We start from the raw sequence: 12181 nt of genomic DNA on the forward strand, positions 1-12181 counted from the left end.
TGACATCCCTCTGCTGGCCAAATCTGCTGGGTTTGATGCAGACTCTATGTGGTGCCAGGCACTGTTCCCTACCTTTTCTACGATTTTGGTTACTCGATGAGCAACAAATGTTGACCAAGAGCAGGGAGATTTTTTAATCCACGCTAAAACGATCGTTGAGTCAGTCCATAGATGTGTATGGAATTTTCCCAAGTTCAGGTTTTCGCGCACTGATTCTAAAGTTTCGGCTAACAAGACTGCTCCACATAGTTCTAATCTGGGTAGCGAAATTGTTTTTACGGGAGCTACTCTTGTTTTCGCAATTAGTAGGCTGACGTGGACCTCCTCATTAACCCTTGCCCTAAGAAATATTGTAGCTGCATAGGCTTTTTCGGATGCGTCGCAGAATCCATGTAATTCAACGTCCGCATTTAGTGTAAAATTTACCCATCTTGGTATCTGAATATTGTTAATATCCGGGTAGTCCTCCATAAAGGTTTGCCATTTATCTAGGGTACGCGTGGACACTGTCTCGTCCCAGTCAGTTCCTTCCAGCCAGATGTTTTGCATTATGATCTTGGCTACTATGATGACTGGCGCGAGTTTGGCGATCGCTGAAAGTATTGCCCTTTTCGTCAGGACCTCACGATTTTCGATAGGTTTTGCGGTAAAATAGAAATAATCCGAATGCGCGCTCCATCTGATGCCTAATGTTTTGACTGTACTCGCATCCTCGAATTCCAGAAAATCTTCGTTTAGCAAGTGGGATTTTGGGATTCCTTTCAGTATTCGGCTGCAGTTCGAAGTCCACTTTCGCAAAGAAAAACCTGCTGACCGTAGTGCGTGGGTGACTTCCTCCCGAGCTTTAATTGTTGACTCGATGCTGTGGCCTCCTGCTAGCACGTCATCGACGTACATGCTTGTACGCAGAATGCTGGCTGCTATGGGTGATGAAGTCTCTACATCATCTGCTAGTTGGTGCAGTGTCCTTATTGCCAGATAAGGAGCACAGTTTACTCCAAACGTTACTGTCTTTAATTCATAGACGTTGATAGGATCCCCTTGATTATTGCGAAATACTATTCTTTGAAACTGGGTTTGGTTGGGCATTACCCATATTTAGCGATACATCTTCTCTATGTCGCTGTTAAAGACATATTTGAAGAATCGCCAACGAAGGAGCAGAATTGTTAGGTCGGCCTGCAGTACCGGGCCGGTGTATAACACGTCATTCAAACTAGTGCCATTGGCAGTGGGACACGATGCGTTAAAAACTACTCTTACTTTTGTAGTCGTGCTCTCCTCTTTTATTACCGCATGATGAGGCAAAAAGTAGCAATTTGTTGAATGGGGAGGGATAATTGTGGGAACTTTTGTCATATGCCCTAATGTTTCGTATTCCGATAATACTCTGTTGTATTCAGTTTGTAGGGCTGGCGTTTTCGATAGGCGCGTCTCGTTTCTGTAAAACTGAGAGCAAGCGCTTTTCAGAGAGGGCCCTAATGTGATGCTGTTTGGAAACCCCTGCTTGAATGGTAGGGCTACGATGTATTCCCCATCGGTATTCCTTTTTGTTGTCGCTTTGTAAAGTGCCTCGCAATAGACATTATCCTCAGTGAGGGACCTTTTCTTAGGGATATCTTCTAGCTCCCAAAAGGCAGTCAATTGTTTCTCGATGCTGATTTCATTAAAAAAAGATACTCGGTTATTAATTGGCTGAGTTGCTTCTGTGCGACCGGTTAATATCCAACCGAAGACGGTTTCTTGGGCGAGAAGCGTATTTAAGACGTTCTTCCGTATGCCGTCTAGAATTGCTTGAGGATAAATGTCGCCTCCTAGGATTAGGTCAACTGGTTCGTTAACGAAGAACTTTTTATCCGCCAGAACAAGATCAGGGAACTCTTGTCGAGTCATTGCGTCAACTTGACATGTTGGAAGATCCCCTGTTAACTGAGGTAGAACCAGAACGACTGTATCAATGCATACTAAGGGGTCTATGAGGGAACCCAGTCTTATGAAGCAGGATTCTTTCACCTGCGCAGATGGTGTATTATTAATGCCTGAAACTTGGACGTGCAATCGTTTCGATGGCAGATGTATTCTGTTTTTGAGTCTTTCTGTGATAAACGAACATTCAGACCCAGAGTCTATAAGTGCTCTCGCGGAGAAATCCACTCCATTATAGTTTATTTTCACTCGTGCTGTGCCTAGTAATACCCCCTTTGTTGTATGTGCATGACAGGAAGAGACGCTATTAATATTCTCTTTTCTCTTTTCAGAGTCCATCCTTGCCCTTGCCTGTTGTGAAGTGGAGGGTACGTTATCATTGTTATGTTGGTTGCCCCTTTGGGGCGTTGTTGATGTTGTTTTTGGATTAGCTGTCGGAAGGTGGAGCAAGGTGTTGTGCCTTGAGTGACATGAGTTGCAGTTGAATGGACTCGTGCATCTTGTCACTGTGTGCCCAGCCGACAAGCAGTTCAGACAACAGTTGTTGCTTTTCACATAAGCTATTTTGTCTGCCGTGGACAGCTTACGGAGTTTTTGGCAGTTTCGTAATTTGTGATCCTTACTGTTGCACATCTTACATGCCGTTTTCGGAACACTGGCTTGGTAAACTCCAAGTTTTGTAGGCATTTCCTTTGAACTATTCGTGTGAGTTTTGGGCGGCTTGGATGGTTTGCTACCCTTTATGTCAGACACAGTTTCTAGAGTCTGAAAACGGCTTGACAAGAATTTGTCCATATCTTCCCATTTTGGGATGTCCGTTTTCTTCTCTACGGTTTGTTCCCATAGCGCCAAGGTGGATTCCGGGAGCTTTGTGGAACATAAGTATGTTATAATTGCATCCCAGTTTGTAATGTCGATTTTGTGACATTGAAGCGCCGATATGCAATTATTTATTTCGCGTTGTAATTTTTTTATTGCTGTTCCGCATTCGTATTCGACTGCCGTAAGATTAAACAAAAGCTTCAATTGCGTGTTCACTAGGACACGCTTATTCTCATACCTGTCTTTTAAGTTTTTCCAGGCTGTTTCAAACCCTTCATTCGTCAGGGAGCACCTTTCTACTATTTCTTTTGCTTCCCCTTGAGTTTTCTGCCTTAGATAGTAAATTTTTTCAACATCTTGCAGATCCTTGTTGAGAATATATAAGGCCGTGAACATATCTCTAAAAGCCGGCCAAGAAAGGTAATCACCTTTAAATACATCGGTATCGCAAGGGGGCAGCCGGATTTTATGTCCATGATTCGGATTGGTTTCCACTTTTGTGGCAGGGGCATTTGCAGGTGGTGCTAATTTTTCCACTTCAGCAGCGATTGTAGCCATGCATTTCATATAGCATGCGAAACAGCTTTTATTTTTCTGCTTAATGCATTGCAGGTCCTCTTTCGTTATATCTGTAGAGTTGAGGAGACCTTCATAAAGTGACTTTGTCTTCTTCCATAGTGATTTCAGCTCCTCTTGCTGTATTGCAAGGGTGTGTTTGTTTTGTTCAGCGATTGGCTTCGCATTGAACTCCTGCTCAAACTCCACTACGGAGTCTGTCATTCTTATGTAGGTCTCCATTTTTTTTATTATTTTAAATATATTGTCTCTTTTAAGGAACGAGAGCGGAAGTAATGACTCTGGAGTATTGTGCTTGCAACGAAAGCGAAAATATAAGAATTGACACAGATAGAAATCTGTTTCAAGATTTAATGTGCCTAATTATGTGTGTATTGTTGTTGAAGTTTCTAAGAGTGACACAGATAGAAATTTGGATGCAAATTTAATGTGTCAAAATTGTTATTTGATGAAAAAATGAAGTGGGCTAATTGTGCCAAACCAAATTAGTATTCCAAGAAAAAGAAATTGATCCAATGATTACGTGTACTTCTTCGACCGTGAAAAGCGTAATAAACTTATTTATTTTGATTTGTTTTCTTGTTTGATACACAATTTTGAAAATAACTTTACCTACCAGCCACTAGCCATCCAATGGTGTATATAAGTCGCAGTGGCTTGGATATTGTGTACAAGTGTATAAACTGAAGTGAATCCGTGACAAGTTTACAAAAAACATCAACCAGGTGGAAATAAAGGTGTTGTGTACCTCTTATCGAAATTCCGAATGAAAGGAGACTATCCCTAAGTCTTATGTTGCACAGTGCAGTGGAGGTGAGGAGAGAAAAAAAAATTTTTTCACTGCCTGTCTGCCTTGAGCTGTGTCGGAGGACTCTTACCACTGGTGGGGGAGTCAACCGATAGTCAAAAGGCGATTGGTGTGTTTAAAAAACACGAAATTTCCACCTACTTCGGATTATAAACCTATCACAAGTTCACTTCTATACGTTCACGTATTGCAAAAAAAAAATGGTGGTGCATGAATTAATAAAACCAACGTACCTTGTGTCGCTTAAGTGATGATATGTTTTATGATATGTGGGTAGATGTGCGGACTGTATGAAGTGTTGAATGTATGATGTGCGGAATGTATGAAGTGTTGACTGTATGATGTGCGGACTGTATGATGTGATTATAATGTGATGTGCAGACTTTATGATGTGATGACTGTGTATATAAAATGCTCGCTATTACCACTCGTCGCTAATTAATGGCTGATCGCTAGTATTTCTTTTAATTCCCACTTATTTTTTTGCAAATTTTCACCGTCGATTCAAAAAATTTGTTGAAAAATTTTCACTTTAAATTTTTAATGCGCTGGCTGAATATTGTGTTCACTTCGATTTTCCTGGCGCGATAGGACCAATGATTACGTGTAATTCGGGACGATGGGGATTCGCTCGCACGTAACACCAAAAAAGAAATGTAAAAGAGAAGGAACTTATTGACAAACAACACTTTCACTAATCTAATTAATAACAAACTTTCTTTATTCAATAATTCAAAAGTAAGGGGAAAAATTAAATTGTAAAGTATTTCCGAAATCACTTTAACTTAATGGTATGGAATTTGCACTTGAAACAATGAATGCTTACCTTCGGTTTGGTTGCTGGAGCTCACTTGCTGATGTTCAAAAGAAAAGTGAAGTGAAAGAAAAAGAAAGAGTCCATGGCACCCGCCGATTGCTAACTTTCGTCGAGTTTTCCCCTACTCAATTAGTTCTCGGCTGTGCAGGGACAGTTACCGGTAATAGTTAAGTATACGGGCCGTATTAGGGTGAACTAAAAGTTATTTTAAAAATATTTAGGCTGGTGGCCTAAACAATGTGTGTACAGTGAAGTTTCTCTGCATAGCTAGCAGTAAGCATTGGTGGGATGGCAGAATGAAAGCAGGCGACGGCTTATGCATTTATGTATAGCAATGTGTATATGCATATGAGTATTGACAATTGCAAAAGCCAAATGGTAAAATAGCAGTGATATTAAATAAATATTATTGTCAGTGATCGAATTTAGAAAAAGGTAGTAATAAGGAATTAGTAACTTATACTACTAAATATGTATAATCCGCTTATGACTAAACATACTCCGCCCGTTGGAAGGCTTAGGCTTTCAAGATATTGTCGTCAGTTGGAAGTAGACATAGCTTTGACGCACATCGTTTGTAGATACCATTTGCAGTTTTTAGAACGGCAACTCGTACCACCTGGTCCTTTTTCCATTATTGCTTCAATGACTCTGGCCAGCGGCCATTTTAAGATCCTTTATTAAGACCACATCCCCAGGCTGTAGATTCGATGCAGATGAGTTCCACTTTTGGCGTTGCTCAAGAAGTGTTAAATATTCGGGATGTCACTTCTTCCAAAACTGTTGTTGCATGAAACACACACGCTCCCATCTACTAAGTCGATTCATATCAATTGTTGAGAGATCAGGTTCTACCACAGACGTGAAAGATGCGCCAATAAGAAAGTGCCCAGGTGTCAGTACCTCAATGTCGTCAGGGTTCTCTGAAATGGGACATAATTGCAGATATCTGGCACACAAGTGTGCGAAGCTCATCGAAATTTAAATTTGAAAGGCCAACAACTCGGTAAAAATGATATTTACCTATTTTTACTGCGGCTTCCCATAAACCGCCGAAGTAAGGAGAGCGAGGAGGTATGAACTTCCATTCAATTCCATCGTTGGCACACTGCTCATGAATCTCTTTCGAATGCTCTTGACTGAAGAATAGTTTTTTCAGGTCCGATAGCTCATTTTTAGCTCCAACAAAATTAGTAGCGTTGCCCGACCATATGATTTGCGGTTTACCACGTGTACAAATAAATCTCTTTAGGGCTACGAGGAATTATGAGATTGCCAAATCTTTTACCACCTCCATGTGAACGGCCTTGGTTGAAAAACAAATTAATATGGAAATGTAGCATTTTATTGGAGCTCGATTTCGTACATCAGATTTGTAGAAAAATGGTCGACAAAAGTCAACTCCGGTGATTAAAAACGCTCGATTGCTTTGAACTCTTGCGGCTGGTAAACTTCCCATTAAATGCTCCACAAGCGTAGGCTTGATATGAAAACAACGAACGCATTTGTTAATAATTGACTTATGGTTTTACGTCCGCCAATAGGCCAATACTGAAGACGAATAGATGCTAATAACGATTGCGGCCCAGCATGCAGTAGTTTTCTATGGAAGCTGTTGATGATTGCATCAGTTACAGGATGCCGTTTCGGCAAGATATTTGGGTGTTTCGATGAAAAATCCAAAGTCGAATTTTGAAGCCTTCCGCAGACTGTACGAATTTTCCACGAAGTCTTTATTGCCTTTCCAGCTTCGATAGCTTTATATTCTTCTCGAAGATGTGTCCTCTGAATCATTCGAATAAGTAAAAAGGTGCCTTGTTGTAATTCCATGTACTGAGTAATCCAGTCGCTCCTGCTTTAGATGGCCTAGAAAACCGAAAAATGTATGCGTATACTCTCTGTAATTTTTCAAATGAGCTAACACATGTGCAATTTAATGAAATATCAGATTTAGTAGTAAATACAAACGCTCTCTTTCGAGATTTTGGTAAATCCTTCATTGGTAGAAGCGGAGACTTTGGCCAATTTTGTTGATCACCGCTAAGATACGATGGGCCGAACTTCCACAAGGGTATATCTAAAAGTTCCTTCGAGCTAGCACCGCTTGAGAGGATATCAGCTGGATTGCAATGGGTCGGGACGTAATTCCAACTCATGCCTTTGGTTAGCGTTTGAATTGTGTTAATACGATTTGCGACGAAAACATAGTTGGCTGGTTCATTTCGCAGCCACGATAGAACTATTGTTGAGTCCGACCAACAAAATAATTTTCTTCCACTGAAATGCGTCGTATCGACGTCTTTCGACATCAATTCGGCCAACAATAAAGCTCCAGAAAGCTCAAGCTTCGGTATAGTGAGCGGTTTAAAGGGCGCTACACGGGATTTAGAACAGAGAAGATTGGTTCGAATAATTGCATCCATTTCAGCTCGTACGTATATGCATGCACCATAAGCAGCAGCCCTCGCATCGCAAAATCCATGTATTTGTATGTCAGCCTCGGGTATGAGTAGATATCGATCGAAACTAAAACGAGTAACTAATTTGTATTGATTGCATACATTCTGTTTGTATTGCCTGAGATGTATTCTCGTCCCAATGCAACTTCTCTTTCCACAGATTTTGCAAGAATATATTGGCTTTGGCCACGACAGGCCCAATCAAACTAAGTGGATCATAGAGTCTAGCAACAGCTGAAAGAATTGTACGTTTAGTGACCTTGCTTGGGGTCGAAAAAGGCGAAAATGAAAAAGTCCAAATTTGGATCCCATACCAAGCCAAGTGTTTTTGTTATGCTGGTACGATCATCAAACGTAAGAAATTCTTGCCTGTCATCAGCTGCAACATCAGCTAAAATTAAATTATTATTTGAGCACTATTTTCTCAAATGAAAGTTTCTAAGCGACAATAATTTTCTTGTTTGGTTTAGCAATTCTTTAGGAACATCTACGGGATTAGCGCCGGCAATCATATCATTTACATAAAACCCATTTTGTATTGTCTCCGCTCCAAGTGGATAGATGCGAGCTTCATCACGAGCAAGCTGCTGCATTGGGCGAATGGCTAGAAATGACGCTGGTTTGGTTCAATATGTAACGGTATCTAATTTAAATATACGAAATTTTACATTAGGGTTATCTCTCCAAACTATACAATGAATAAAATTATAAGGATGTGACATTCTTACGCATCGATACATTTTACAAATATCCGCAGTAAGTGCATATTTAAAAGTTCGAAATCTAATTAAAATATCAAAAAGTGGGGGTTGAATCGTTGGTCCCTTCATCAAAATTGAATTCAGGGATCGTTCATTACTAGTTGGAGCTGAGCCATCAAACACCACGCGCATTTTGTTGTTATGCTATCAGCCTTAAAACACAGTGATATGCTAAAAAATGCACTGGAATTTGATTTGGTTTATTTTCGACGACAGGCATGTGATTCAAATCCAGATACTCCTTTATAAATGATGAATATTGTTGCTTAAGTTCAGCATTACGCTGAAACTTTTCCTCCAGAGACTTGAAGCCATTTATGGCTTGCTCGTACGATTCTCCTAACTCGCATGAAGGTGACTTGGTTGGCAGGCGAACAGAAAACTCACCAGTTTCTAAGTGCTTGTAATTTTGCATGAAATGCCATTCCCACAAATCTTCCTCTATTGTAGTTGTTGGAGAAGATGGATTACAGCTACCTATGGTCCAAAACCTTTCTACTAAATTATTTAATTCTGTGTGGGTGTCATTTTCTGGAGCCATATCGATGGCAGGTAAGCAAGATAATTTTAAAGCGTTGTATGTGGGGGCGCCTGGCGCAACCCAGCCTAACTTTGTTTTTTGCAGCAGCGGTAAATTTCCACCCAAGCGTATCTGACCGACGCAGAGTAAATCGAAAAAGAGGCTAGTTCCAATGAGCATGTCAACGCGATGTGGCTTAAAAAATAGTGGGTCGGGAAGGTGAATGTTTGAGGGTATATTCCAATCAACATCTTTCAATGAGCGACTTGGTTGGATATCAGTTAAAGTGGATGTAACGACAGCCGTCAACTTGGCTGTGTACTCTGTGATACGAGAATGCAGATCTAAATCAACTATATGATTAGCGACGAAATCATTTTGGCCGATACCAGAAATGAACTGTGAGGATTTTGTTTTCTAAATTTGCAAATGGTTAACTAGTCTATTAGTTACAAAGTTGAGTTGTGACGCAGAATGTAACAGACCTCGACAAGGAATCAAAAAGCCAGATTTATTCTGTATGTATATAACGGCGGTTGCTAAGAGAACGAAATCTCTGTCCGCAACGCTATGTTCAGCTGCAGAACTAAAGAGTGCCGAAGCTGGAGGAACAAAAGTGGAAGATGAATAGTATGCGTTATTAGCAATATTTGGTGCATTTACTAAATGTGATGATAATGATGGTTTGGAAAGCGCCTGAGCTTGGGACGAGTTTTGGACGGAAATTGTACCTTGGTCTAGCAAACTATGGTGCTTCGATGAGCAATGTCTACAGTGACCGGATTTGCATTCCTTAACGGAATGGCCTGATCTAAGACAATTCAGACAAAGTTGCAATCGTTTTGCTTCCCTGTAGGGCATAATTGGAGAAAGCGTCAGAAACTTCTCGCATTGTGCGATTTTATGTTCACTAGAACCGCATAGTTTGCAACCAGCCACAGCGGACGTTAATAGGACCTTTTTGTTGTTGTTATACAATTTCTTTCCTACCTGTCTTTCCGATGATACAAACGCATTTTCGACATTCTCCAATCGTTGACAACGCTGCTCCAAAAATTTAGCCATTGAATCCCAAATTGGTATTTCATTCGCATGTGCTTGTTCTTCCCATTTGGAACGAGATTTAATGTCCAGCTTATTTGACATGAATTGAATAAGTAAGCAATCTGCGATTTGTTCCTCTGTACCCATAGTTTGTAACGCGCGCAGGTGAGCATTTACTGTATCGCTAAGTTCACGAAGTTTGGCAACCTTATCACCCTCTACCTTCTTGAGCTGAACGATGTCTGGGATATGTGTCTGAAAATTCAAACGTTTATTATCAAATCTAAATTTTAATAAAACAAGAGCTTTATCGTAATTTTGTTCCGATATTTCTAACGATCGAATCGTGTCCAACGCTGCGTCGCGTAGACTCGATCGAAGGTGCTGGAATTTTTCAATTCTAGTCAAATCTACATCTTGATGAACAACGGTGTTGAACATCGAAAAGAAATCTGGCCAATCGACATAGTTACCGCTAAATTTGGGGATTTGTAGGATGGGTAGCTTTTGCTTCGGTTGAGTTACGATAAACGATGGTTGCTCACAAGATGGCCGTACTGTAGAGCTGCGCATTTATGAGCTACGTAGAGTGTGCATCCGCCGAGTCAGCTTAGTTTTTACCTCAATGTAATTTTTGGTGAACTTGGTTAAAGAATCAATATCGCCATCATCAAGCTGTCTGTGCATACTATCGAACCATTTCTCCAGGCGATCCACTTGCTCGATGCGTACCTCCAATGCAGCCTCATCGAACGCTTGTATAGCCTCCATTGTTGATGCGTCGTTAATTTGAACAATTTGTTGAACTAATGCCTCCAGCTTCTTCTTAGCATCAGGTTGGTCTACCGTTTTAGGTGGTGCCATTTCAACGTTTTCGAGGTTTAGTGAAATAGAGAAATGCTATCGTATTAAGGAGTCGCGACTTTAAAAACTTCAACTTTTGCAAATAAATACCGATTCCGCTATCACGTCGGGGTCACCAATGAAATGAGAACAATAAGCGTTTTTACTGTCCGTTTAAGTTACAATTATTAAGCACAATAGCTTTAGCACAATAGCTTTTAGTTCACAATATATAGTTTGCTATTTCTTTAGCATGAGAGGTTTAGTTTACAATTTTTAATTTGCTTTTCTTTTAAAGCCTAAAAAGCGAGATTATGCTGATTTGTAGGATGGGTAGCTTTTGCTTCGGTTGAGTTACGATAAACGATGGTTGCTCACAAGATGGCCGTACTGTAGAGCTGCGCATTTATGAGCTACGTAGAGTGTGCATCCGCCGAGTCAGCTTGGTTTTTACCTCAATGTAATTTTTGGTGAATTTGGTTAAAGAATCAATATCGCCATCATCAAGTTGTCTGTGCATACTATCGAACCATTTCTCCAGGCGATCCACTTGCTCGATGCGTACCTCCAATGCAGCCTCATCGAACGCTTGTATAGCCTCCATTGTTGATGCGTCGTTAATTTGAACAATTTGTTGAACTAATGCCTCCAGCTTCTTCTTAGCATCAGGTTGGTCTACCGTTTTAGGTGGTGCCATTTCAATGTTTTCGAGGTTTAGTGAAATAGAGAAATGCTATCGTATTAAGGAGTCGCGACTTTAAAAACTTCAACTTTTGCAAATAAATACTGATTCCGCTATCACGTCGGGGTCACCAATGAAATGAGAACAATAAGCGTTTTTACTGTCCGTTTAAGTTACAATTATTAAGCACAATAGCTTTAGCACAATAGCTTTTAGTTCACAATATATAGTTTGCTATTTCTTTAGCATGAGTGGTTTAGTTTACAATTTTTAATTTGCTTTTCTTTTAAAGCCTAAAAAGCGAGATTATGCTTTACCACAGGTATATGAAGCGATTAAACACAACAAAAGAGTTTATTTAATTAGCACGATAGCTATATATTTTTTTTTTGGTTATTTATCACGACAAACGTATGAGAAATTTATAGATGTGCCTTGCACCATAAATTGACGAGACTAAAAAACTAAATTCAATTCTACTTTGAATTCATACAAAATTCAAATTCCTAATATGTATATGTAATTACTTATATTCAAAGGAAATGTAAAAAGCAACAACTTAAATAGATACAGGAATATCACCTGATTTAACGGCAACGTACATAATAGAAATAGTTATTTTAGCAAATATATGAAGTACAGCTAAGGACAGTCACCTAGTTCAGCGGTACTGCACATCAGCTGCTTTAATGCTACCATATGTACATATGTATGTAATATGTGTGTACAGTGAAGTTTCTCTGCATAGCTAGCAGTAAGCATTGGTGGGATGGCAGAATGAAAGCAGCCGAGGGCTTATGCATTTATGTATAGCAATTTGTATATGCATATGAGCATTGACAATTGCAAAAGGCAAATGGTAAAATAGCAGTGATAATAAAAAAGGTAGTAATAAGGAATTAGTAACTTATACTACTAAATAT

This window comes from Eurosta solidaginis, chromosome 1, assembly GCF_040869045.1.
Source record: "Eurosta solidaginis isolate ZX-2024a chromosome 1, ASM4086904v1, whole genome shotgun sequence".
NCBI lineage: Eukaryota > Metazoa > Arthropoda > Insecta > Diptera > Tephritidae > Eurosta > Eurosta solidaginis.